At 35.7% G+C, this 23,965-nt stretch overlaps 1 protein-coding gene across 2 annotated transcripts in view; it reads right to left on the bottom strand.

Moving 5' to 3' along the window:
- The window catches only part of Plexa (plexin A), a 253,077-nt gene that overhangs the window by 206,463 nt on the left and 22,649 nt on the right, over nucleotides 1-23,965 (bottom strand). The window contains exon 1 of one of the 2 annotated variants that reach the window (XM_070311325.1): nucleotides 6,132-6,435. The exons of the other annotated variant lie outside the window; for it this stretch is intronic. The gene's annotated coding sequence lies outside the window, so the exon portion shown is untranslated. Of the gene's footprint in view, nucleotides 1-6,131; nucleotides 6,436-23,965 lie in introns of those variants that run through there. 2 annotated transcript variants of the gene reach the window in all.

The following is a 23,965-nucleotide window of genomic DNA, read 5'->3' on the forward strand; positions in this document are numbered from 1 at the left end:
AAAAAAAGCTAAATTATAATCCTTTTTTAATAATTTTACATTTTAAATTAAATTTTTGATTAATAAATTTTAATTTTAATTTCACTTTTAACAACTTAATTTTAATTTTAACAATTTTGTTTCGATATTATTTTTTACATGATACACTTTTAACGACATTGACATTTTAGATTTATTTTCCGTACAATTTACAAATTACGTCGAAGAGATAATCATGCATCCGATAAAGGTAACGCGTTCGAAAATTGTACGCGAGACCTGCTTTTATCTTTTTTATCATCGACATGTTATCAATATTTATAAAGTCTTTTTTTACAGAAAGAAGATATTGGAAAATATCAAATAATTGAATTGCTCGCTACATGTGAAACATTACGTGAAATATGGAAGAAACTTTAAATACTCCATGTTAAGCGCGTTCGATGACTATCTAATCACATATCTTACATCACCCATATGATGCGATATCCGCCTCGGGTTGGCAAATATATTCGGCGAGAGCGGAGAGCGAAACACGAGGCTTTACGGGCGTGCACGAATACCTATACACACATGTAAGACGGCACCTAACAGAAGGCATGTACATGCGTGTAGCAAGACGGTCGAGCGCCTTCCGGGCGTGCAGGCGTAGATTATTCCACGAATGATTATTCAGTGACCAGTCATTCGCTCGAGTTGGCGACTGTTTTTTTTTTTTAATACTCACGTCGCGATACGTTCGCGATTCTCGCAACACGACTGGATCGACGCCCAGAGCTCGTCGTAACAAAGTTTTCTTATTAAGCAAATCGGAAGTACGGGGGTTAGAGATAGAGATCATATTATATGCAATTAGGGCAATGTGTCGCTTGACCCTGCGCCATCATGGTTTATTTATCGAAGAGCATGCTCTGAAAATATTATATGTATCGACGCTTATATTCTCTTGCATAGGAAAGGTGTATTTAAATATTTATATATATATTACTGGAAGAATTAAATAATAATTATATTGCAGATAATATGTTCAAACTTACTTTTTGATTTTAAAAAAGATATTTTATATATAACTGTAAGAATTTAATTTTTATACCCATTATATCTCTGAATAATTTCATTTTATTTTATATATATATATATATATTTTTTTTGTTTTTAACTTTATTTTGTATTTAATGTGATAATTTTATTTCAAGCTTTCAATATAGATTAATTTAAATCACTCGTCGTTAACATTGTACGGTCGCTATTTCTTTCTCTACATTTATATGATATATCTCTCTTTCTCTCATATATATTCGCTATTCGTAACTAAAAATTGTTGATACGAGTGTGAACGAATGCGCGCGAAGGTCGGGATGCGGGCAAAGACTACGCCTGTATAAATTGATTAGTCCATTCATACTTTCAGCTCACCATCCCCTCCTTTTATTCATTCATCACGGCTATGCGCATCACCGTTATAAAGCCAAATTTAGAAGACGCGTTTGCTTGCCAATGTTCGTAAAATATTTAAATAATTTTTACAAATATATTTCTAAAAATGGAGTCAATTTCCTGTGAAAGGAAAAGTCTAATGGAAAATTTCTGTTCAAGTAAAATTTCCGCTTTAAAGCGGAAATAAAGATTTATTTATTTATTTTTCTCCTGAAAACGTAAAGAATCTTTATGAAAAACAAATTTAAAAAATATAAATATATTGCTGTTTAATCGCGTGCTCGTTTCTGTAATTCATCTGATATCACCAACAAAATGTGATATGACTTCTTTCGCTTTATTAAAACACCTATTTATCCATTCGAATGAACGACGCGTCGCTCCTTAATATTCTTCCCGTGACAAGACGAAATCCAACCGATAGAAGCGCCATATTCCTCGAGATTGTAACGACGTTGTTCCCGTGCCTCTCTGTAACATACCACGTGTAGCATGACCGCGCCGCCGTTAACACTGCGACATCGCGTCGCGCGCGTTGCTCCTAACGAGAGAACTAACTTTTCCGCCGCGGAAATGCACGAGCTACCTTTATACCAGGTATAATACAGACGACGATTCCCGCGACAGATTCTTCTCTCATACACACACACACGTAACATACACGCGCCAAGCAACCTCGCTTCGACTTGTGTTAAAAACGCACCTCGCTCGTATGTACGGACTATGTACATGGCTGAATGACGTATCTCTCTATTACTGTCCATCGTGGGACATAGTTTGTGAACAGTGGTGTAGCCTGCGATTACTAGTGCCCGAATGAAAATAAATATATCTTTGTCCATTTACAATTTCTTTGAAATATATTTGAAGAATCTTTTTGTCATCTATACACAAAATAAAAATTTACAAATTTATTCGTTTATATTTGCTTAATTCGACCAATCGTTGATAACTTATATAGCCATTTATATAATCCTAGAAATTTATATTATTATATATGACGATTATTTATTCGAATGGCATCTAAAAGTAAAAATTTAAAATTTTCAGCGTTTTAAAAATCAATCTAATAAGCATGTCAAGATGGTTGAATTTCTTAAATATTAATTATATCAAAAATTTATTCTTTATGAAATACAAAAAGCAGCGATAATAACATTACTTTTATCTCGTGGATAAAGATCTGACAGAAATATAAGTCATTGTTGACACAGGCGGAGCTTATCTGCTTTGAAAACGGTCTAATGTTTCACGATGGGCCTTCAAGCTTGAAGTAGTACAAACCGTATGAAAAAGCTGCAGTTTCGTGCCGTGGACGGAGGAATACAAAGAGCATATTGTGGCCGTTACAAGAACGGTGGATTACACACGATTCACCGCACGAGACTCGGAAATGATATATACGCAACGAAGAATACCGTAGGAAAGAATACTGGCCGTATAAATTGGGGGCGCGAGTCGCACGACGACGACGACGAGGACGCTAAGCGACATATTTCCCGGACTCGCGTTTGTACTCCGGAACGGTATTAAAGTATTAAAGCGTTCCGGCGAACGTTCTCTCGTCCTCTGTTCCCGTTTATTTGGATCCTCCGTTTTCGATCCTCCGCGAAATACGCGTAGAACATTATATTTGGAACACCGCGAAAACCGCGTTATTTTGTCACGAGCGTGAAAATTATTTCACCGCGCAAACTTCGAAACGCGACCTGTAAAACATTCACGTGTGCTCGGAAAATTCCCGGATCTTCCTCTGCGAAAGAATATTGAAATATTAAAGATTGAGAGAGAGGGAACGGCTTTACTATCCGCGTCTGAATAGTTTATTCTCAGCTTGATTCAAGAAGGCATATACGTATGCAGGCATCTCGAAAATACAGGTATGTATATGGTGTCTTAAAAACATCGGGTGTCTTATTTTTAACGATATACTTTTCGAAGAAATCAGAATCGATCTTTTATTAGAATTATTTCTTTCATCCATTAGCATTTACTTCTACACACAAGTTTTTAACATTAAATATATAGATAACTTTTATAATTTTAAAGCAATGTCTATATGCAAAAAAGATAAAAAATCTACTTAAATCTAAAATATTTTTATTTGATGTTATATCAAATTATTGATGTTATATTAGCTTGTTAATTTTCAATATGTCTTCAATAAATCGTCAAATGAAAATCAACTTTAGATTAAAATTTACGATAAAACAAAGTCTATTTAAAATTAATTAAATAATCAAACATTATTTGTGATATTTTAAAATAATTTGTTTGTAGTTCTATCGTTAATTTTTTTTTTTAATTTATCTTTATGACGTATGTTTCATTGGATTGTGGAATTCTTCATTGTTACATAATTGTCAATCACTCATTTGATTTATGATATAAAATTTCATTGACATGTATGAGATCAATAAATTAATGTTGCAGAAAAAATTCCAGCTTTTATCTATTGTTTTCTGAAACAATATTAATATATTGAAGTTGCGCCAAATTTCTTTTTGTCCAATGTATGAATATTTCGTTTTCGATTCCGGAAAATCGCGTCCTGTATGCACACTTGGCCATAAATCGTTGAATGTGTCATTTTATTATAAATCCCGATTACATCGCGAGCGTCAATCGATGTTTTTATAAATACGAAAATGCGTTTCTCTTTGTATAACGGATCAAAGGATATGTCAATATTCTACCGTATATCGTACAATATAATGTACTTGCGTCTGTTTTAACAATAACAAATAATATTATAATATAAATTTTATTATATTTTTGTTGTAAAAATAAAATATATCACGTTGACTTTAAAATGCATAAATATTTTTAAATGTGATATCTATTTATATTTTCGATTTTTTTTCAAATTACATTATATTCTTTGAATGTGAAAGATAATTACAGTTATGATTAAAAATACTTTTTTGTATATGAAGGATAATTGTAATTGTGCAGTTACGGTTGAAAATAATAACATAAATATATTACGCAACTTTACGTAACCAATACAGCACGAAAGAATTTTAAATATCCTTTGTGTGAAAGAAATATATACGTCCTATAATCATCATATCAAACTCATATACATTTATCAAAATTATAATTGTTGTTCGTACAACTAGAAAATAGAAACTAGAGATACTAAATAATAAGTTTAAAAAAAGAAATCAATATTTCAATATTTCAATGTAATTGGGATTCTAAATAAAAATAAGTATAGATAATTATTAGAAACATTTCGCGTATCGCAAATACAAAATTATATATAAGATAAGATAATATCATGCAAAAACGACGTTTGATCTCATCGTCTTGCACGCTTCGCGTCTACAATGCCGTAATAATTATCTACCATTATTTTCTTTGAACAAGCGCCAAAGCATACTTTCTACAACACTCCTTTAGTGAATCTTGTTAAGTCATTTGAAAGATTCCGTATATCTCAACGTGTTATCACATAATGCGCATAAAAAGATGGAAAAATGCTTTATCTCTATCTTTTAAATTCCGTTTTATTAATAACGGAATGATACTGTTAATATCCAATGTACAATTATTTTTAATTAGCAAACAAGAGAGAAAGAAAGATTGCTTCATAAATTTAAAAATTACTTCTTACTTTAATCACTTTTTTTCCTCCTACCCGTTAGACAACTTTACGTCACGCTTGAAATTTCTTAGCACCCTTCATTCCTCTCTCTCTCTCTCTCTCCAATTTAGAATTCAATGGTGTAGCTAAAACAGCGGTTCTCAAAATCCATTCGGAATATTAGAATATTAAGAAATTAATACACAAAGTGTATTTTCGAATTCTCATAATTTCTCTTTTCTGTAAATTCTTTGAATATTTTAAAAGATTTTCATTCCGATAAGAGATAACTTTTCACAAATTTTCACTTTTGTAAATTTCAGTTGGTCGAAATTTTTTGTAAATAAAAAATCGGAAAATCCATAAAAATGAAAATTAAATATGTATTGGCGCACCCACAGTAATGTAAGAAAACAGAATATAAAACTGAGTTTCCGAAACGCCCGAGTAAAATCTGGTTTACGGTAATGATTCGACAGCAGTCCATCAAAATGAAATGTTTAAGAACTATTGCTCCAAAGTAATGTTCTCAAACGCAAAACGGACGGACTGACTCGCTTTCTTTTTGACGCGACCGCGATATTTATTGCATCCGAGTCGAGCCGAACCGAATCGAGCTTATCGGCGAAAATGCAATCCGGAATGCAATAGTCATTTAAACTCTATAAACGGCTCGAAACACTCGGCTTATTCGTGAGATCGACACTTGAACAAAGGGCGAGAAGTAAAGAACTTGCCGTGTTTATCGGAGCTCTCTCTCCAAAAGAGAATGAAATTCAAGGTTAACCTCAAATACAGGCGCTAAATTATATTTAAAAAGAGTTTATAAATTTTTTGAAGTAAATACATATATACATATAGTCGAGTATCCAATCGTATGCTGTATCGATTAACGATCTAAGGGAAAAATTTCGGGTCCATTGTTACATTTTCCTACGCGCTATAAACTTTCCATTGTTCTCGATATCCATTTGAAAAAAGCCTCGATAATCATAACGATTGCCATCCGACGTACGAAAGAGTACGAAAACCACGCCTACGCAACAAGAGATACTCGTTTCGGAGCATCGTCCGTCGGAAAATTCGGATCCGAGCCAACAGCACGATGGTGGAGGTTAAGTCTTACCTGTCACGCGTGTTGGTGCCTGTCGGCGACTTTCGTATCTCTCCGTGGAACTTCGATGACGGCCCGCACGCCGACACGCCTGCACATTATCCTCGGCACGTCACTAACCCTATATCCGCTCCGCTCGTGTAATCACTATTCACTTGTTTCGAGGATGTTTCGAAGGAATACAATACACCACCCGAGCGACGAACGCGGTTAGTCACCACCGAACTAATCGTATCGAACTGCTCTGCACTACTCTCACGCGATCACACAGAGACACTCGCGCACGCGTCCTCCCGTACGGAGAGACGATCGTTCGACGAACTGACCCGGACTGTGAATCACGACTACAGCGACGACGGCGAAGGGCTCGCAAGCTCGGCGACGGAAATAGCCGAGCGCGCTCGAGTCTCTCCGAACATGCGCGGACTCGCACGAGCCCGTCCGAGTTCGCGCAGCCCCACACGCGAGACGCGAGACCCTGTCGTCCGAAGGCGCGCAGCATCCTTTACCTAATGCTAAAAATGCGAAAAGTGAACGATTTTCCCATTAATTTCTCTATCGAAATTTCTTTACGTTTTCATCCCTAAGGAAAAACTTGCATGAACGATTCTCAGAGTAATTTCGACGCCACCGTGTTGCTTCGTGCTGCTTCGAAAGCTGTCGCGTGACAGCGAGAAGTCGCGCAACGCGTTGTACAACACCGTCTGGCACGAAGGCTACACTCGTTATCTTTTTGCTCTCGTTTCCGATCGTGAGATGCGCCGTAGGCCGGACAGGCAGGTAGAGAGGAGAAAGGAGAGCGCGATCGCGGTACCTCCTTTGCACTCTTCTCCGAAACGTTTAAATCGCCGCTTTTCTTCACTCATTGCGAATAATGACGCTGAGAAACGCCAGAGATTATCCGTAAAAAAAAAAAAAAAAAAAAAAAAAAAAAACGCTCGTACGAGCACTTACAATATCCCCCCACGATTGTACAACGAGCAAATGCACTTTTGAACGACGCGAGATGACCTTCCTGCGAGCGAGGACGTTGCTATTGCAAAATGACGTTCGGGCAACTCGTGACTCCCCTCGACATCGCGTATCGAGTTTCTCCGGAGAAAACATGGCGCTGCGCGCGCGATTCTTCCTGCAACGGCAGATCGACGAGGCGACCCGTTCTCACGCATTTTTATCGCGCCTGTCCCGGAGAAAGCTTCGACGACTTCAATGGAATTCCCTCTATAGTCGGTGCGCATCGACGTTACCTTGCGACGGTCGTACGAACGTCCTCGCGAATCGAAACGATGCAATTACGATCGAGCATACTCGCTCAATTTATTATATAAAGCTCATTATTTATGTGCTGTCATGCCTTGACAGCGGAAACAAGTGAGAGAATAAATACGATGATAATCTATGTTAATAGCAAAAGTTATCGTTAACGATATTTTTTTTATTGTTTTCTTTGTCATGAATAAAAAAATATAACTTAAACATTATATTCTTTATCTGTCATTATACATGCGAAAGTTACGAAAATTTAAAAAAAAAAAACGGCACATCCTTCTGATATTTTATAAAATATTTGTGCGAAATTTATAAATTAACAGCGTAATAATTAAATTCTACATTTCTACGCAACGACTCCAAAATCCGCAAGCAATCCCAAGCGCCGATCAGCTGTTGGCAAGCTGCTCGCGAGTTTTACAAGGCGAATACTTGGAAAATACGATTCGCGATCGATCTGTGAGCACTTGGTCACTGTGCACGGCGCGAATCGCTCGCTCGTGCACCTCCATTTCGTAATGTATACCGCCGCATTAATGCGTCCAGGTGTCACACGATACGGACGACGAAATACAATAGCTCTTCCTCGTCAACGGGCGAGAAGCATTGCGCATACCGGTGGACATCGAACGAGCGACTCCGCAAGTCGCGAAGCGAAGAAATACATATCATTTTTCGTCAAGCTTTCCTTCCTGCTACTAGGATCGAACGATTGTGAGAGCATCCAGTGGCTCGAAATCCGAGCCAGTAAGCGTCGGTTACGCACATTTGCATCGATTTGCAAAAGAATATAGTTACCCGATAATATCTTTATAAATATTTCCGAATTTTTGCAACTAGAACGCGAGATAATAAATAAAAGAGTAAAAGCAGATTGAAAAGTAGATTATAAATTTATTTCACTCTAAATATAAAAATTCATCAAATAAAATATTAAATATTTCAGTCTATCGGAAAAAAAAAAATTGCAAAATTCTTAATTTGAATTTAATAAAATATTGTGTCTAACAATAAGTTAGATTTTATCTTGTCAGATATACTCGTGTATATTCTTTCATATTATCTACGTTTCATGTAACGTGTAACGCAATGTCTCGATATGTAAGATATCTTGAAATCTTATATTTAACTTTATTCGCGTATAATATTTGACTGGAGTTTAAAAAAAGTCAAAAAGTCTTGGTTAATTGAACGCAACAATCGTCAGTCTGAAAATAGCATTGCCAAGATGACATATAATTTCTCGGTTCCTCATTAAACGATATTTGGTACAAGTCTCATTATAATGAAGAAAACGTTCCATGGAACGCATTATCGTGACATCCGCCTCGGCTGCTGCAGTTGATAAGACGGGATAGAGGCCCACGCCACCCACTCGCTTACCAGAACGAAAGCTAGCCCACTCATTCTTTCGAACAAGTCGAGTCCAACGGCGCAATCGAGATTCGAAATATGTGTCTACGCACAATCTACGTATAATATACGTACAATATACGTAGAATATATCTAGGCTATTGTCTGAATATAATATAAATAAACCGCTACATCTCGATTTCGCTGATTCGTTTATATTTCTTTTCATTCCTACTGTACTTGCTATATTTCCTATAGTTGCATATTAATTATCAGCACTTCTAATTTCGAGTTAAGATAATTCCTGATAATATTACATATTTCGTATTTTTCATACGAAGCACAAAGAGGAATATAAAATAGTAGATCGGGGATCTTTTCTACGCATAAGTTGTATATATCGCTGTTATATAGGGAGTTCACGTTTTTGTGCCGAAAACGCGTCGCTAATCTTTACATTTGACGCACGCAACGTAAAATCGTAAAGCCGCGCGTAGCGATAATCGCATCGAAAATATAAGATCACACGCCACGCTAAATTCGCAATCTGCATTTACGAGCGTAATAGCGTGGCGAAAAATTTCTCCGCCCTTTACGTGTCGTTCAACGTAGAGTAAAATGTCGCGAATATCCTTATCGCCGGAAATATCTTTCTTTTTTCATTTCAAATGCGCGACATCTCTCGAATCTGCCGGGGGTTGATCAGCTCTCTTATAAATTCGTGTAGGTCCGTACAAGTTTAACGCGAGATTACGTTCGGATCAAAGGGAACCTCGTGGAAGAGTGGAGTTTGTTCAGCGAAAGAGAAAGGAGTGTAAAAGACGGACAGAAGGCAAGAAAGAGACAAAGAAAAGGCGAGAGGTAGGTAGGTAGGTAGGTAGGTAGGTAACGAGGGATAGAAAGAGAGGGAAAGCAGGATAGGGTAAGAGAGAGAGAGAGAGAGTACGGTCGTTGGCCGGTTCGGGCAAGGCTGCTGGCAAGGAGAACCAGGGCTGTAGTTACAAATAAAGAAAACGGGCGCACACCTCGATCGACACTCGCTGCTATAATAACGGGGAGCGTACGAGAAAAGAGATGCGAATCGTCCCTCCCCCGGCCGTTCGTTCAGCATCACCGAAGGAGTCCTAAACCGGCGCGCGCTACTTGTAAACCAGTTTCACATTTAAAAAAGGGTCCAATGCATTATATGCGATGCCCGCGAAAATAAAGTGTTATCTCAGAGCAAGCTCGTTCCATCATCCAGAAAGTATAATCAGATTTATATGTATATGTACTATACCATATATGATTAAAAGAGTGTACAATATATAAAAAGTACGATACGAAATAATATGTTATTGAAGATCGGAGCGTTTAATTTTAAAACCGAAATACCGTCTTTTGCAATTGCTATGAAAATATTCTTCTAAGAATCGAGAAGAATATTTTTTTTTATCTCACTGATATTAAAATAGACTCATATTTGTTTGTATTAAATGCGTTATTAAGCCTTTATATATTCGGATTAATTTTATTGTGATTGTATATTGACAGATATTATTAGATACATATGAATCTTTAAATCAAATATTCAACGTTTAATGTCATCTTTAATGTTTTTTAAATTATCTCTAAAGCGCCTATAATCAACCGTGTGTCATTAAAAAAAAAAAAAACTACATTATGAAAAGGAGATATAGAAAATATTGGAAAATATATTTGATTACTTCACTATATGTAGTTTATTTTGGAAGCGTAAATTCTATTTTGAAAATCTTGTTAAACGTCGATATTTAACGCGCAAACATTGCGTTAGGATTCATAATATCAAAACACTAAACACATATATCACTTTTAAAGTAAACAAGGACTATTGCATCTTTCACTATTTATCTCGAGAAACAAATCTTCATGGCACAACCTGCATCGAGGGATTGCAATGAACGTGCCCGACCGTGATAGGATGTTTTCACACGAAGAAATCCGAGAAATGATTCGTATTCACCGTGAGTGACTGTTACACACGCACGAGAGTAATATACTGTCATAAGCAAGCATATACTCCACATCTTGGCGATAAGAGTTCTCGGTATTAATCACGCCTGGTTCCCCTTATCAGCGCATGCCGATTATTAACCACGACGGCGCGCGTTTCGTCGTCGGTTAAATGCATATCCGGCGTCTCTTTTTCTACAAACCGCGCCATTTTCATCGATGATAAACGCTTATCAGCGGTGAGATATACAATTAAATTAATTATCCAATTTACGACTCGATGATACGTCCTTATTGCGCAACCTGTATGGTATTGTGCGTTCGCTGTTCAAAATATCTGTTAGTTCACAGGTCTATTATATTTCGCACAATAAAATTCCACGAAATCAAAATGGACTGCAGTATTCCCCTATCGTTTTTCAAATTCCAGAAAATATGATTTATTTTTTGAAAAAAAAAAAAGAAAAGAAAAGAAAGAAAAACGGATTTAAAGAGTGACGAGATTTCGATAGATTCTCTTTAAAACTTACTCCGACGTCACGTAATAATCTCCGAAATAAAACGCAATCTCTCTTGTCCATAGCGTAACAATGGTCGTTTAAAGTACGTCCGTTCGTATTACAGCCCTGAGAACAACTCCCCGTTGCCGTTTCGCCATATAATTCCGAGAGACGAGGAATTCTGTTCGGTCCTCGGGACGCGAGTATCGCAAGTACCAAAGTATCAGAACAAAGGAACTCGAAGGACAAAAGGATAATTCGCATTGTAGTTTGACACTAGGGAATCCGTTACTATTTATGCCGCAATGTAACAAAATTACAAACGCGGAAATTCGATTGAAAACATGGTCGAAAGCGGAAATATCGCGCGAAAGCGTTGTAAGGAGTAATATCTGTATGAATCACATTCATATACCTTACAAGGACCGACAATTATCACTTTAAGACCAAAAGTTACCAATCGATAAATTAATCGAATAAAACATGTTTAAATGCCTTCTTTTTCTTTGTATTTTGTTTTCTTTCGGTGCTCAACAATACTGAACATATAATATCGGACAATTACTAATTTCTTGGTACAAGATACATCGATCTGTTAATTTTTTTTTTTTTCGGAAAAAAAGAAAAAATATATTTTAACCAATTTACACATTTATGTATAATATAAAAAGTATATATTTATATATTAGTCCATGAAATAATATCGAATTCAGATATTTGATTTTTCATATCCAGATGTATAATTCGCATATGTGGAACATGAACTCATTTTTTTAAATAGATGCAAATGTAATTTTATATTACGTAATATAAAATTTGGTATCGAAAGAAAATTTATTGTTTAAATATAGTAAAATAAATTTAGGAATATTTTTGATAAATGAGACGGTATATTACGTTTCTAAAAATAGAATCAATTAATATAATAAAATTATATATACATATGTATATACATTTTAAAAGAATTAAGAATTAATTCTTTATCATTGTCGATCCATTGTATTATGCGTATACGTTCCAAAAAAATGTGTCAAAAAAATCTTAATCATCCTTGATCCTATATATTTTTTTTTTGCACTTATATACCTTGATTAAAATATCTTTTCATTCATTACAAAATAAAATGATAACATTAATTAATATAATAATTGTAATTAAATGTAAAAAACTCTCCGAGATATTTTTTTCCGAGAAATTAGAAGAGACGAAAGCTTCAAAAAATATAATTTTGGAAATAATCGCTATTGTCGAGAAATATCAGATGTTTTGGAACGCGAGTCACCGTTGGAAATTCGGCAAACAATTATCATCTGTTCGTATTTGTCTGTAACTTTCTCGTCTTTACCTAGTTTGTCGTCTCTCGCGTGCAACGACTAATTTTCTGGTATCGCAGAAGGTACAATACCGGTTAAAACTTGGTGCAGCATAACGCGAAAGCGGTGACAACGACGACGACGACGGTGACGAAGTTCGTTCGAGCTTGACTTTCAACGATAAAGGCATTCGGGAACTCGAGCGACCCAGAAGCGCAATCGGCCTGACCTAGAAACGTCGAAACGAGGAAGGGTTTGTCGAAATCGCGAGGACGTTCCGTTGCTACATTGCCCGTCTCGCATTCGTCGATGACAGATGGAATTCACTTAGCCATCATACCGATTAGACCGATCATCAACGGACTCGCCGGAGCGTAAATCGAGTTAACTCTATGTACCAGTACAGAGATGAAATCTCGCCGACTTTCATGCCGAGTACAATTACAACTTCCTCCAGCGAGATACTCGCCTTCGAAAAATGAATTTTTCAATTTATCAAGAAAGACACAGAAATTGTAGAGAGACAGAAAGAAGTTTTATTATCGTAAACATCTTTAAAGAAGACGGCATCTCGGCTGATAGGATGAAATCGATGACGACCGACGACGACAGCAGCGCTCGCACGTCACCGGATAAAAATGCCGAGGACTGGCGTGCGGCGAAGGGCGGGTTCGTTCCGATGGAAAAATCGAACGGATATGCGGCGCGCGCGTCGGGAACATGTTGTTGCGTATGACAAATGCGAGGGATACTTATGTTAGACGAGAACGGAAACATGGCATCTAATTTCCGCGAGTCATGCGATTTCGTTTGACGCATTATGTATATACGCTGCACTCGAAGCAGAAATAATTTCAAAATCAGGATGGAAGAACGAACACAAGTATGCACAAGACATAGATAGTGGAACGAACAAACATACACGGTCAAATGCACAAAGAACAATTTGAAGATTTGGAATTATATCAGAATATTTCAATCCTTACTGTTCCCGCGGAGAGAGAATTCTTCGATTTATTCGCTGGAAATCATTATCGCGACGATAAATAAACGGCGACTAATTGTAGCGCATAGAACGAGATATCATAAAAATCTCCACCGCGCGTCTCGACAGAACACGAAGTAATAACAATACTCGATTACGATCTTGCGCGCGTGCGGACGATCCAAAAGTATCGAAGCACACCCCGTGTACGTCGGCCGTGTCGCGAATTTCCATTATCGGAATCTCAATCTGCCCTCGACGCACCGACGAAGACGATCCGGATCTTTATACTCTCTGGAAGCACTCTTAACCCCCTCCACAGCGTGCGCGATTTCGTTTCCGATAAATTCATTCCCCGGCCATAAACTCGCGCCCGGCGAACTTGAAGCAGCTCGAGAGCTCGAGAGGATGAGAGAAGCGAAAAGAAACGAAGAGGCCAAGCATGAGATATCAGGTCCTTTCAACCTCGAGGGTACATGCGTCCGTCGTGCAAGCGCGAGAAACGAGCACACGGCTAATTATAGCTTAACGCTTTCACGGACATGAACGTAAATAGCATTCGCGTTCGTGAATTAAAAATTGCGTTACGCGGAAAACGCCGCGTCGCTGTTGTCAACGAATGGATAATATAGATTATTCATGCTTGATTCGAAATTCGAGCAGATGCTGCATCTGCTTTGCGTGAACGAACAATGAATCGATGCAACCATCGCATTCATAATTACGCGCAGTGAGATGTAGGATGCTCGCTTTATCAAATTATAATTCGTGTTCAATCGTATTATTAATATAACATCGATAGAACGTATATAACATTGTATTTAACATTAGCATATACGTATAAGAATCTCGAGAAAAATTGTCTTTTTACGAGCAGCGCTATTATATTGATTTTTACAGATAATAAAAAAATAATAAGAAAATTCTTTCGACATATATCCTTAAGGATTTCGACGATATTATAGTGAAAAAATTATTTTATATTTTTAAAAAACTATACAATCTCTCCAAAAAAAAATTGTCTTTTTACGAGCGATTACTACTGTCTTTGATAGATAAGAAGAAAGCAGTAACGAAATATATTTAAATATATGTGTTTACGTTTTTTAATCACATTGAAAATAATTTAAAGTTAAAACCAAATAATAAAAATTTTTGTTTTTATTTATGACTTGTCAGTCAAGTTTTCCTTATAATTATGACAGTATAATAAGTTTTCCCTTCTCTCTCGTACTTGTACAATGCCTGCATCTAGTACTTAATGACGGTAACGAAGCCGTTGCCAGTCGTGTCGCTGTTGGGAAAGAGATGAATCCCTTTGCAATTTCCTCGAGTGAGTCGAAATCAAGAAACGGTCCTTCTCCATAACAAGAAAAGGGAATTGCTCGCGGAGAAATAGCTCGTAACATTTTCACACAGCAAACTGCACATTGAACATAAACGAGATTCTAAGAGTAAAGTAAACTTCACATGGCTCATTTTCTTTCAAATAATAATTCTAAATCTTTTTATAGACGAAAGATGTGAAATGTTAACATATGTATAATGACAAGGGAGGGGGAAAAAAAAAGGACGTAGAAAAAATTTTTCGGATAAATGAAATAAATCAAAGATCGGCGAATATATATCGTCTACACAAAAAAATCACAATACTCTCATAGCAATTTTACTCTTCGAGTAGGAGCATCGATACCCCGTTAAATTTAGATATTTCTCTAGAGCAATTTATCTCGAATCGTTAGGATCGCTTGAAAATTTCCCCAAATGTCACGTGGCGAAATCTTTCCCTTTTTCTCCTTCTCGCTCTTACCACCCCTCGACACACTTCCAAAAACGCGAAACAATGGTCGCGGCACGGATTCGGAAATAGAACTTTGCGTGTCCCTTAAAAACTCGTATCGATTCCTCTTTATGGCATGGCGCATGACGCGACCTGGCGATTTCGAGCCCGGCGGGCCCGCGCGTTCGAGACATTCGTCTCGTTCGCTAAATTATTCCACCCACTCGCTCGCGCCATGTGGAAATTCGAGCCCACCTATCTCTTCGCGAGAACACCACCCTCAATTGAAGGAACAATGGAATACACACGGGGTGTCCCGTAACTTCGCATCGCTCAACCGTATACATCGAGAGAACAAACGGAGAAGTACAGGACCCGACGATACATCGAGGCATCGAGAGTCTCTGAGTAATAAGCGAGGGGAAATTGAGAGGTTACGACGCTGGAAGATTAACGGGTGTTATTTAAGAGGGATTAGCGAAGAAATTTTTGATTAGCATGCGGTTTGCTCATTGACTCAAGAAAAAAGATTACTTAATTTATGGTAAGATTATACCGCACGATTACTTGAGTAAGTTACGGTCGATTATACCGCACGAATTGTTTAATTTAATATTGTACGGCCGTAAAATATTGTTGAGAATAATCATCTATACTACAATTATACCTTAGTCACATACCATTTGAGTTTCAAATAATTGCCATAATTTGCAATAAACAATTTGCGAGAAACAAAGAATTAAAATAATTTTATTTTTACGAAAGCCGTTGTAAAGTCGAAACTCAAAATAACCAAATCTCGAAATTTTGATTTTTCACTTATATATTTCTTTACTATTTTTTTTTTATAATTATATTTATTTTATATATATTATTTACTTTTTTTTTAATTTTTTTATAATTATATTTATAATTTTCTAACTCATTATTGCCGGAAATCAAGTTTTTTTGGATCGAAATGCTAAGTATTGAACAGCCAATACATTTTTATCAATGATATAATTTTCTAACTATTGAAGCATCAACTACGAGAAGATTCAATCACGCACTATGGTGTCCAAATAAATCGTACAAAGAGAAAAAAAAAATAGAAGATAACTTTCGATAAGTCAGAGTTTGCTAGCGTCAGAGCTCAGTGAGCGCGTTAGGCTACATTGTCCATTGACGACATACCTGTGAATCGACCATCCAGCTTTGATTTTTCCGGTCACGAATATACCGACCACAGCATATACACTATGGTGGGTACAACAATAGCATCCCCGCTTACGCTCGTTTCTTAATGTCTTTAACCTTTAGTTCTCTCAGTGGTGTGACGCGAGCACGACTTTGCGCCGTATCGGTCGCATCATTTCCGCAAGAGTGGATATAGCTCGCCGGTAACGGGGATAGAGAGGAGATATTCTATATCCTCTCCGCAACGCGTAATTATGCAAGAGCGATCCGTGCGCGTTTATCGACGCGTGTACACCTAATAGACAGGGGAAAACGGAAAATAAGGCTTGCGATAAAGCGATAAAAATATCGAACGCACAGAGAATGTCTTTCGCATAGATAAATGCATTGTGTCGCGAAACGATTGCATATCTCTTAAACCGTATATCTTTTAGGCTGTATTTATGCCGCCAAACTAAGTGGCAATTTACGAGACACGGTTCTTTTAATTGAAATAAAAAATATGTGTATACAAGATGATTTATAATATTTAATATTAAATTTAATGACAGATTCTTAAAATTAAAGAGAGAAATTAAAGATTTGCTTTGGCGAAATTTCATAATATCAATATTAGATATTTTAATTGAAAGTTGGAATAAAATTCTGAAAAAATAGGGTAATCTAATTAAACAAATTTTGTTTTTTAATTACTTTCTAGCAGGTCTCTCCTAATATGTATAAAAATTAAATAAGACAAGATTGCAAATGTCACAATGCCGTAAAGATAATCGTAGAGATAACAAAGAGAATACAATTTTATTTTATATTTTATTTGTATTACAAATTTATTTAATTTTTTTAAATAAAAACATAATCGAATAAAATAATGTTGCTTAAACATAAAAAAAGAAAAAATAAATTAATGACACAAGCCGCAAAAAAAAAGTTTAGTTGATACACCCTGCGAATTATGCGAATCGCAAGGAGAACGTAAAACGCGAGCGCACACGCGTATTCCCTTAAAGGCAAGCCATAAATATTGGCCGACTCTCATGCATACGAAGCCCCGTTAAGAGTGAGAGAATTCCTTCTCGTTTCTCGTCCATGCGGTTGCTTGCGCTATGGTTTCGCATCGCAATAACGTCAGGTCGCGACGTTGCTATTCTTCTTCTTGGTTTTATGCATTATCATTTCAATTTCCGAGAATGTCAGTCGCACGCGCGACACGAAGGCGATCGACGATGAAAACATCAATCAAAAGTCGATAACTCGGGATCCGCCGTTTTCCGCCAACGTGATGTCTCCGGCGTGCACTTAATATCGATCGCGGAGCGACACGGAGGCGCTATTGTTTGTCGGGCAAATTATTGCACGCGCGCCTCGCCTCGCCGCGCCGCTCCGCTCCGCTCCGCTCCGCGAAATTCATGGCATTGGCGCGGGCTCGGGTCCTATTGTGCGCCGGATCTTACCGCGGTATCGCGCGTATATCTTCTCGCGAGAAAATTATCGCGCGCCCGAGTTCTTCACCTTTACTTGAACATCTGCCAATATTATCCGGTAAGTCGCGCTCGCTTAAATGCCGCATCGAAGGCAACAGCTAAAAGGTACTCTAAGAATTAACTCAAATAAAGAGGTATAAAGAAAGTCATGCGTTGTATAAATTTTAAGTTAATTTCTTTATAAATAACTTTTTTGTATAAAATCATGAGGCAAATCAAGAATGAAAAAATTATTTCATGTAAGAGCATAAAATTACACGTGAAATAAATGTTTTATAATAATTTTTATAAATACATTCTTAATAACATAATTTTAAAACAAATATTTAAAATATGCGAACGCGCAGCAGCATCTCTCTATAAGAAAATTATCGCATGTTCGAGTTTTTCACTTCATTTGAACGCTCGCCAATACTATCTGGTAAGCTACGTTTAATGACCAAAGTACAGGATGAGACAAAAATTATTTCAAAATTCTCTTCGAATAAAAAGATTATATATAAAATAATGTCATAAATTTTAAGCAATATTTTTTTAAATATGTGAACAATATAAATATATATAGGGCGGATTAAATTCTAAACATTTTTGTATCCTCTATTGTATTTATGAATAAAATAAAATTGTTCAAATGCTTCTGTGAACGACTGTATGTGTCTGTAATTTCGTAAGCAATTTATCGCACACAAATATTCTTGACCTTTTTTGATAGTCTGCCAGTATCGTTCAATGAATCACGTTTTTTTAATGCTGTAGCCAATGAAACACAATGTGAACGGACGATTAATCCAAATATAAATTGCGATAAAACAAAATTTCACAATAAAAATTTGAATTTTGTTAAAAATATATATAAAAAACTAATTATGCGTAGTATGTTATACTACGAGAAAGTATTTTATCCTACGCATTTTAGCACACATTTTAGCTAGAATATCGATTGATATTGTACAGTATGATAAATACGGACAACTGCATCTGTTGATGCAACAACGAAAGAAAACAGGCGTTTATGAAGCGATAAGAAAATTATCTTCTTCCACAAACGGAAACGCTTGGACTCCCGTAACCGGTTGCTATGCAATATAATAGACACTCGACCAAAATAACTCTGAATTATTTATATTAGCATATATTTTTAGAACATACACTTTGCAAAGTTTCATAGTTATTAATTTTTCTTATAAATTCTTATTAGTTTGGTTGTATTCTGTGCAATAATTTTTTTTTTTTTTTTAATTCGACATTACTTTATATAGAATCATATTTAGGTAATAATTTTAACATACTTTAAACATATAGGGTGTATCTGAAATGATGCGCTAAACTTTAGGAGCATATTGTAGAGGTCAAAATAAGACTTTTTTCCCTATGAACATGGGTCCGCAAATGAACTTTCCTCCGAGCTAGAGTTTCCCCTAAAGTTTGGGGAAAAAATTAAAAATTGGCTGTATTTCAGAAAAAAATGGCAGAAGGTTGAAATTTGATATAGCCGAGTAAATTATGAAGTAAAGTAAGCCACCAAAATGAAAAAATAAAAACGTATATTATGAAAACATTAATTTGCCAAGCTCGAAGGGGGGTTCATTCGCGGACTATGTTTATAAGAAAAAAAAAAATCTTATTTCGATCTCTAGAATATGCTCCTAAAGTTTAGCGCATCATTTCAGATACACCCTGTATATCAAAGAAAAATGTTTATATTACACTTTTTCTTTTTTTTTTATCAACAGTAAAAAAATTTCCTATCTGCGCAAAAGAAACATATTTTGCTTTTTTGACGTTTTACAAATCTAGACTGATATCGGAAAAGAGGCTTTGACAGAATTTCATTGAAAACTCCAGTTACATCTCTTTTCACTTCACGCTTTTCACTTTTCATTTGCAAGCAAATGCAAGACGGAATCATAAAGGCAAAGCGTGAAGTGAAGAGACCCAAAGTCTCTTCGTGGAATATCTGAAGCGCGGAATATTTCGCGCACACAGAAATGCGTGAACAAAAAAAAAGTGACTGTAAGCTCAGCTTTCGCTATTTTCACCCGAATCGTATAGGCTCTATGTCGAAACTGTAAAATACGGATAGAGTAAATAATTGAAAAAAAGAGAGCTGTCTCAAATATGTTTACATCACACCACTCGAATCATCACAAAAGATTTCGCCAACCTCATTTTGCAAAATTTGTATTTTCTGCACATAATTTTAACGTCAAATGTCTTCAGTTTATTTTATAATTATTAATATAATTGTTAAAAGATCGTCTCTTTTATCTGCTTAAAATAGAAAAATAGAAAATGCGAAAACAACGTAAGAAAAAAGACATTTAATAACAGAAGAAAAAAACACTCGATATATAACAATAAAAATATCATCGCTATATAGCCGATCGTTGGAGATGGAAAATATTCCCAACGGGACTAACGATATTATTAATTCGACAATGAGTTCGTTGTCAGTAGAAGATAGAATGCATGACGATATTTAATTGATAACCAAATATCGCTATCTATGCGCCTCGCATACGCATTTAATAGTTCTTCACTTAATTCCGATTTAATATTCGTAATTTCGTAATTAACGCGATTTTCATTTTTTATCGCTCGATAACAAGAATTACAAAAGTAACGATTCATTGTCATATAGCGACAATTTCGGCCAAATATCGCAATTAGACGATAATTGTAAATATATTATGCAAATATAGCTTTGTTATATTACATATAGTCATTATGCGATTTCCCTAGGAGTGAAAGTTTAGTTACTTTCACTGAAAATAGCGTTCATTTTCCTTACATTGTTTATTGTTCGATTGTTGTGTGTACGTGTATATCTCATCATCGTGTGTATATAAACCTCGTCTATTAATTTAAAATTTATACTTTTATTATGTAATTATTATATATTATATTAGAATAAATATTGTTATTGAAAATTATAATCAAAGTGTTGTAAGATATATATAAGTACATATTCAGTATAATTTTTATATAGCTATTTTTTATAATAATAATAATATTATATTTCTACTTGAAATCATTCACGTTTCATTATTATGAAAAACCGTGTATATAATCGATTTAACTATTCTTCTTAAAAATTGGAATCATTCTGATTCATTATTTGACCATAATCAAGATCTAAATTGCTTAGACATAGTAAATTAGATTAGTCTCTCTATCCGATAAAAACCGAATATGTCCTACCTTAACATCAATATAAGAAAAACGCCAATCATCTCGGAATTAATTTCTTGCAAAAGACTGTCAGATTGATATACTATTCAATGTTACAATAAGCTCGATATTGCTTTATCGCTTTATCATTAATCTAATGGATGATTACTCGCTTTCAAATTAAATGCTTTCAGAATAAACGCGATACGGTTGAAACATACGGACGACAAATTCTATATCCTATGAGATTTTTTATTTAATTTATAATAGACTTTATTTATTATAACAAAGATGTCGCAGAGCAAATATATTGTAAATTATAAATATAATTATAAATTAAATTTTCGTATTATTAATTATAATTACAAATTAAATTCTCGTATTATTAATAATTGATAAAATTTTATGCTTTTATTGAATTTAAATAGATTTTACTTTTTAGCAAGAACAACTTTTAGATTTTAAATCTGACTGCTTTAATAAAAAATATAATGAAAAAAGTAGCTTGAAGTTTGAATACGGATAAATAAATTCCGTATTAAAGTATCTTACCGCTTCAGACATATGAAACATAAATGTACAAACTTTGGAACATACTGTATATTTTCGCGACTGAACGTTATAAATACAGATATCGCGTGAGACGGATAACGCATTCGCGTCCGACGTGCGCTTTATTTTCTTAGAGAGTGTGCTAAAAATTCGCTTTCTGCACGGATACTCGACACGCAGAGTGAGGGAGGAGAAACGAGGGATGGAAGATTTATTGGAGCGGCTCGAAGCCGCGGAGTTGCTAATTGCGTTTGCTACCGTGTGCAACAAAGTGCAGTCTCGTTACGCTGCTCAGGTTTTCAATTACCAGCTGACCGAGGCCGGCCGCTGGTCGGGCCGGCCGAGCCCGCTTCGTTTCAGGATGATTATCAGGCTACTATTATTTCCGGTATACTTCCGCCCGGTCCTGCGATATGTTTATGCCAATTACCATCGTCGATGGATTCGCGTAGTTAACAGGATAATCTTTCGGTGACATTCGCGGCAAATGAGCCGCGAATACGCGCCGACAACGTCGCGTCGGCGCATTACAATGTTACGCAATGATAGATCGATATCATTGTCGCTGGGAAACATAGCGACAATGATGACATTGATATGACGCGGGTTGACAATTCGTACTCGCAATGATTGAATATTTGTTATGTTCTGTCTTTTAGACCTGATATTATTCGCTGATCATTGCGTAAAGTTGCGTAAAGCGATGACGTTTGAATTCTGATGGACGTTTCTGTACAAAGCGTGATAATTAATGTTTACTGATTGCTAACTATAACAGTGATAATTTGAAATGAAACGATAGCTAGAAAAACAATAGAAGGCTACTGACACTCTCCACAATCTTTACAGGATCAAAATATTCAAGTTATATAAAAATTATATTAATAATCTACTTATATTTTTTAAGCATATGTAAATATATATTTAATAAATATCTAAATTCTGCGATATATCTTTAGCGATCTCTTGTAGCAAATATGAATTTTCGATTGTACGTAATTTCTTATATACATACATATGTGAAATATTTTGTGCTTCCAAAAATTGAAAAAAAAAAAAAAACGGCCTCTCCGAATTATTTCATAATTATGTAAAATTTAATATTTAATTGGATTATATATAATTTAATAATTCAATAAAAAAATAAGTTTGTAAATATAATAATATGGAGAGTATAGAAATATTGATCAATTGGCAAACATATCGTATATTAATATGTTTATCTCTCTAATTATAGAAACAGAGAATAAAAGTAAATTCTATTATTTACAAAACTATTATTTACAATTTACAACATTTGGCGTTATTGCTTCATTTTCAGATGTTTCTTTTGATCTCTATTCCGATTAGAACACTTAGTACACCCAATGACTTTTAGTCATATAAATTAATAACAGCATTATTAAATTTATTTAAAATTTTCGCTGAAAAAAATATATAATTCTAATAATTTTATTGTAATAAAAACAATTTTCTCTCTTTATTTCTCATTTCTTATGTTAATTAATAATGTCAATCAACTAAATAGGTTACACGCGTATTATCGTGGTTACGTGGTTTTATAATTTTGAATCGTTAAAAAATATTTCATTATTCAGAAAAAAATGTTGAAGAAAACATTGATTCAATGTCATTACATTCGCTATTAAATGCTCAATGTATATATTCCATCAAAAATCGATAACGTGATTGTCGGCGAGTTTTTCGCTTCTTGCCGAATCTCGTATTGAGTCTCGTTCAATCAAATCTCATCGCATGACCGAATCTCCGAAATAGAGTGCGCGAAATGATGGAGCTGTGCGGATTTTTCGAACGTGCAGCTGTGCGCGGCCGTAACGAAGTTTCGCGCCTGCCAAACTTGCACATGCATATACTTGTTGCCAGTGAGTATGTCCCTGGTTTCGATGAAGTTCGTTAACTTTGCAACGCGGCGGCGGACCCGTTCGTTCCCGCTGTGAATTACGGCGAGCATCGCGTTTATTGTCAACTGCACACGAGGCACGAGGCAGGAGGCAGGCTCTCTCTCCTTGAAAACGAGGCTTAACGCGCAACGGGGGTTCGAACCCTTCCTCCCAAAGCGCCCCGAAGGGCTTCCAACCCCTTTTCATGAGAGAGGAGATAACTCTCCTCTCTCTGTTCTCTCGCTTGCGCTCCTTTCAACTCGAGATGAGAGGCGAGAGAGAGAGAGAGAGAGAGAAAGAGAGCTGTAGCCCTAGCAAACTCCACCTGAATCATCCAATTCAGCAACAGCCCTTCAAAAAGAGATTAACGCGCCACGTCGTGGCACAAAGA

This window comes from Polyergus mexicanus, unplaced genomic scaffold, assembly GCF_030449975.1.
Source record: "Polyergus mexicanus isolate NDT 795.1 unplaced genomic scaffold, iyPolMexi1.0 SCAF_19, whole genome shotgun sequence".
Lineage (NCBI taxonomy): Eukaryota > Metazoa > Arthropoda > Insecta > Hymenoptera > Formicidae > Polyergus > Polyergus mexicanus.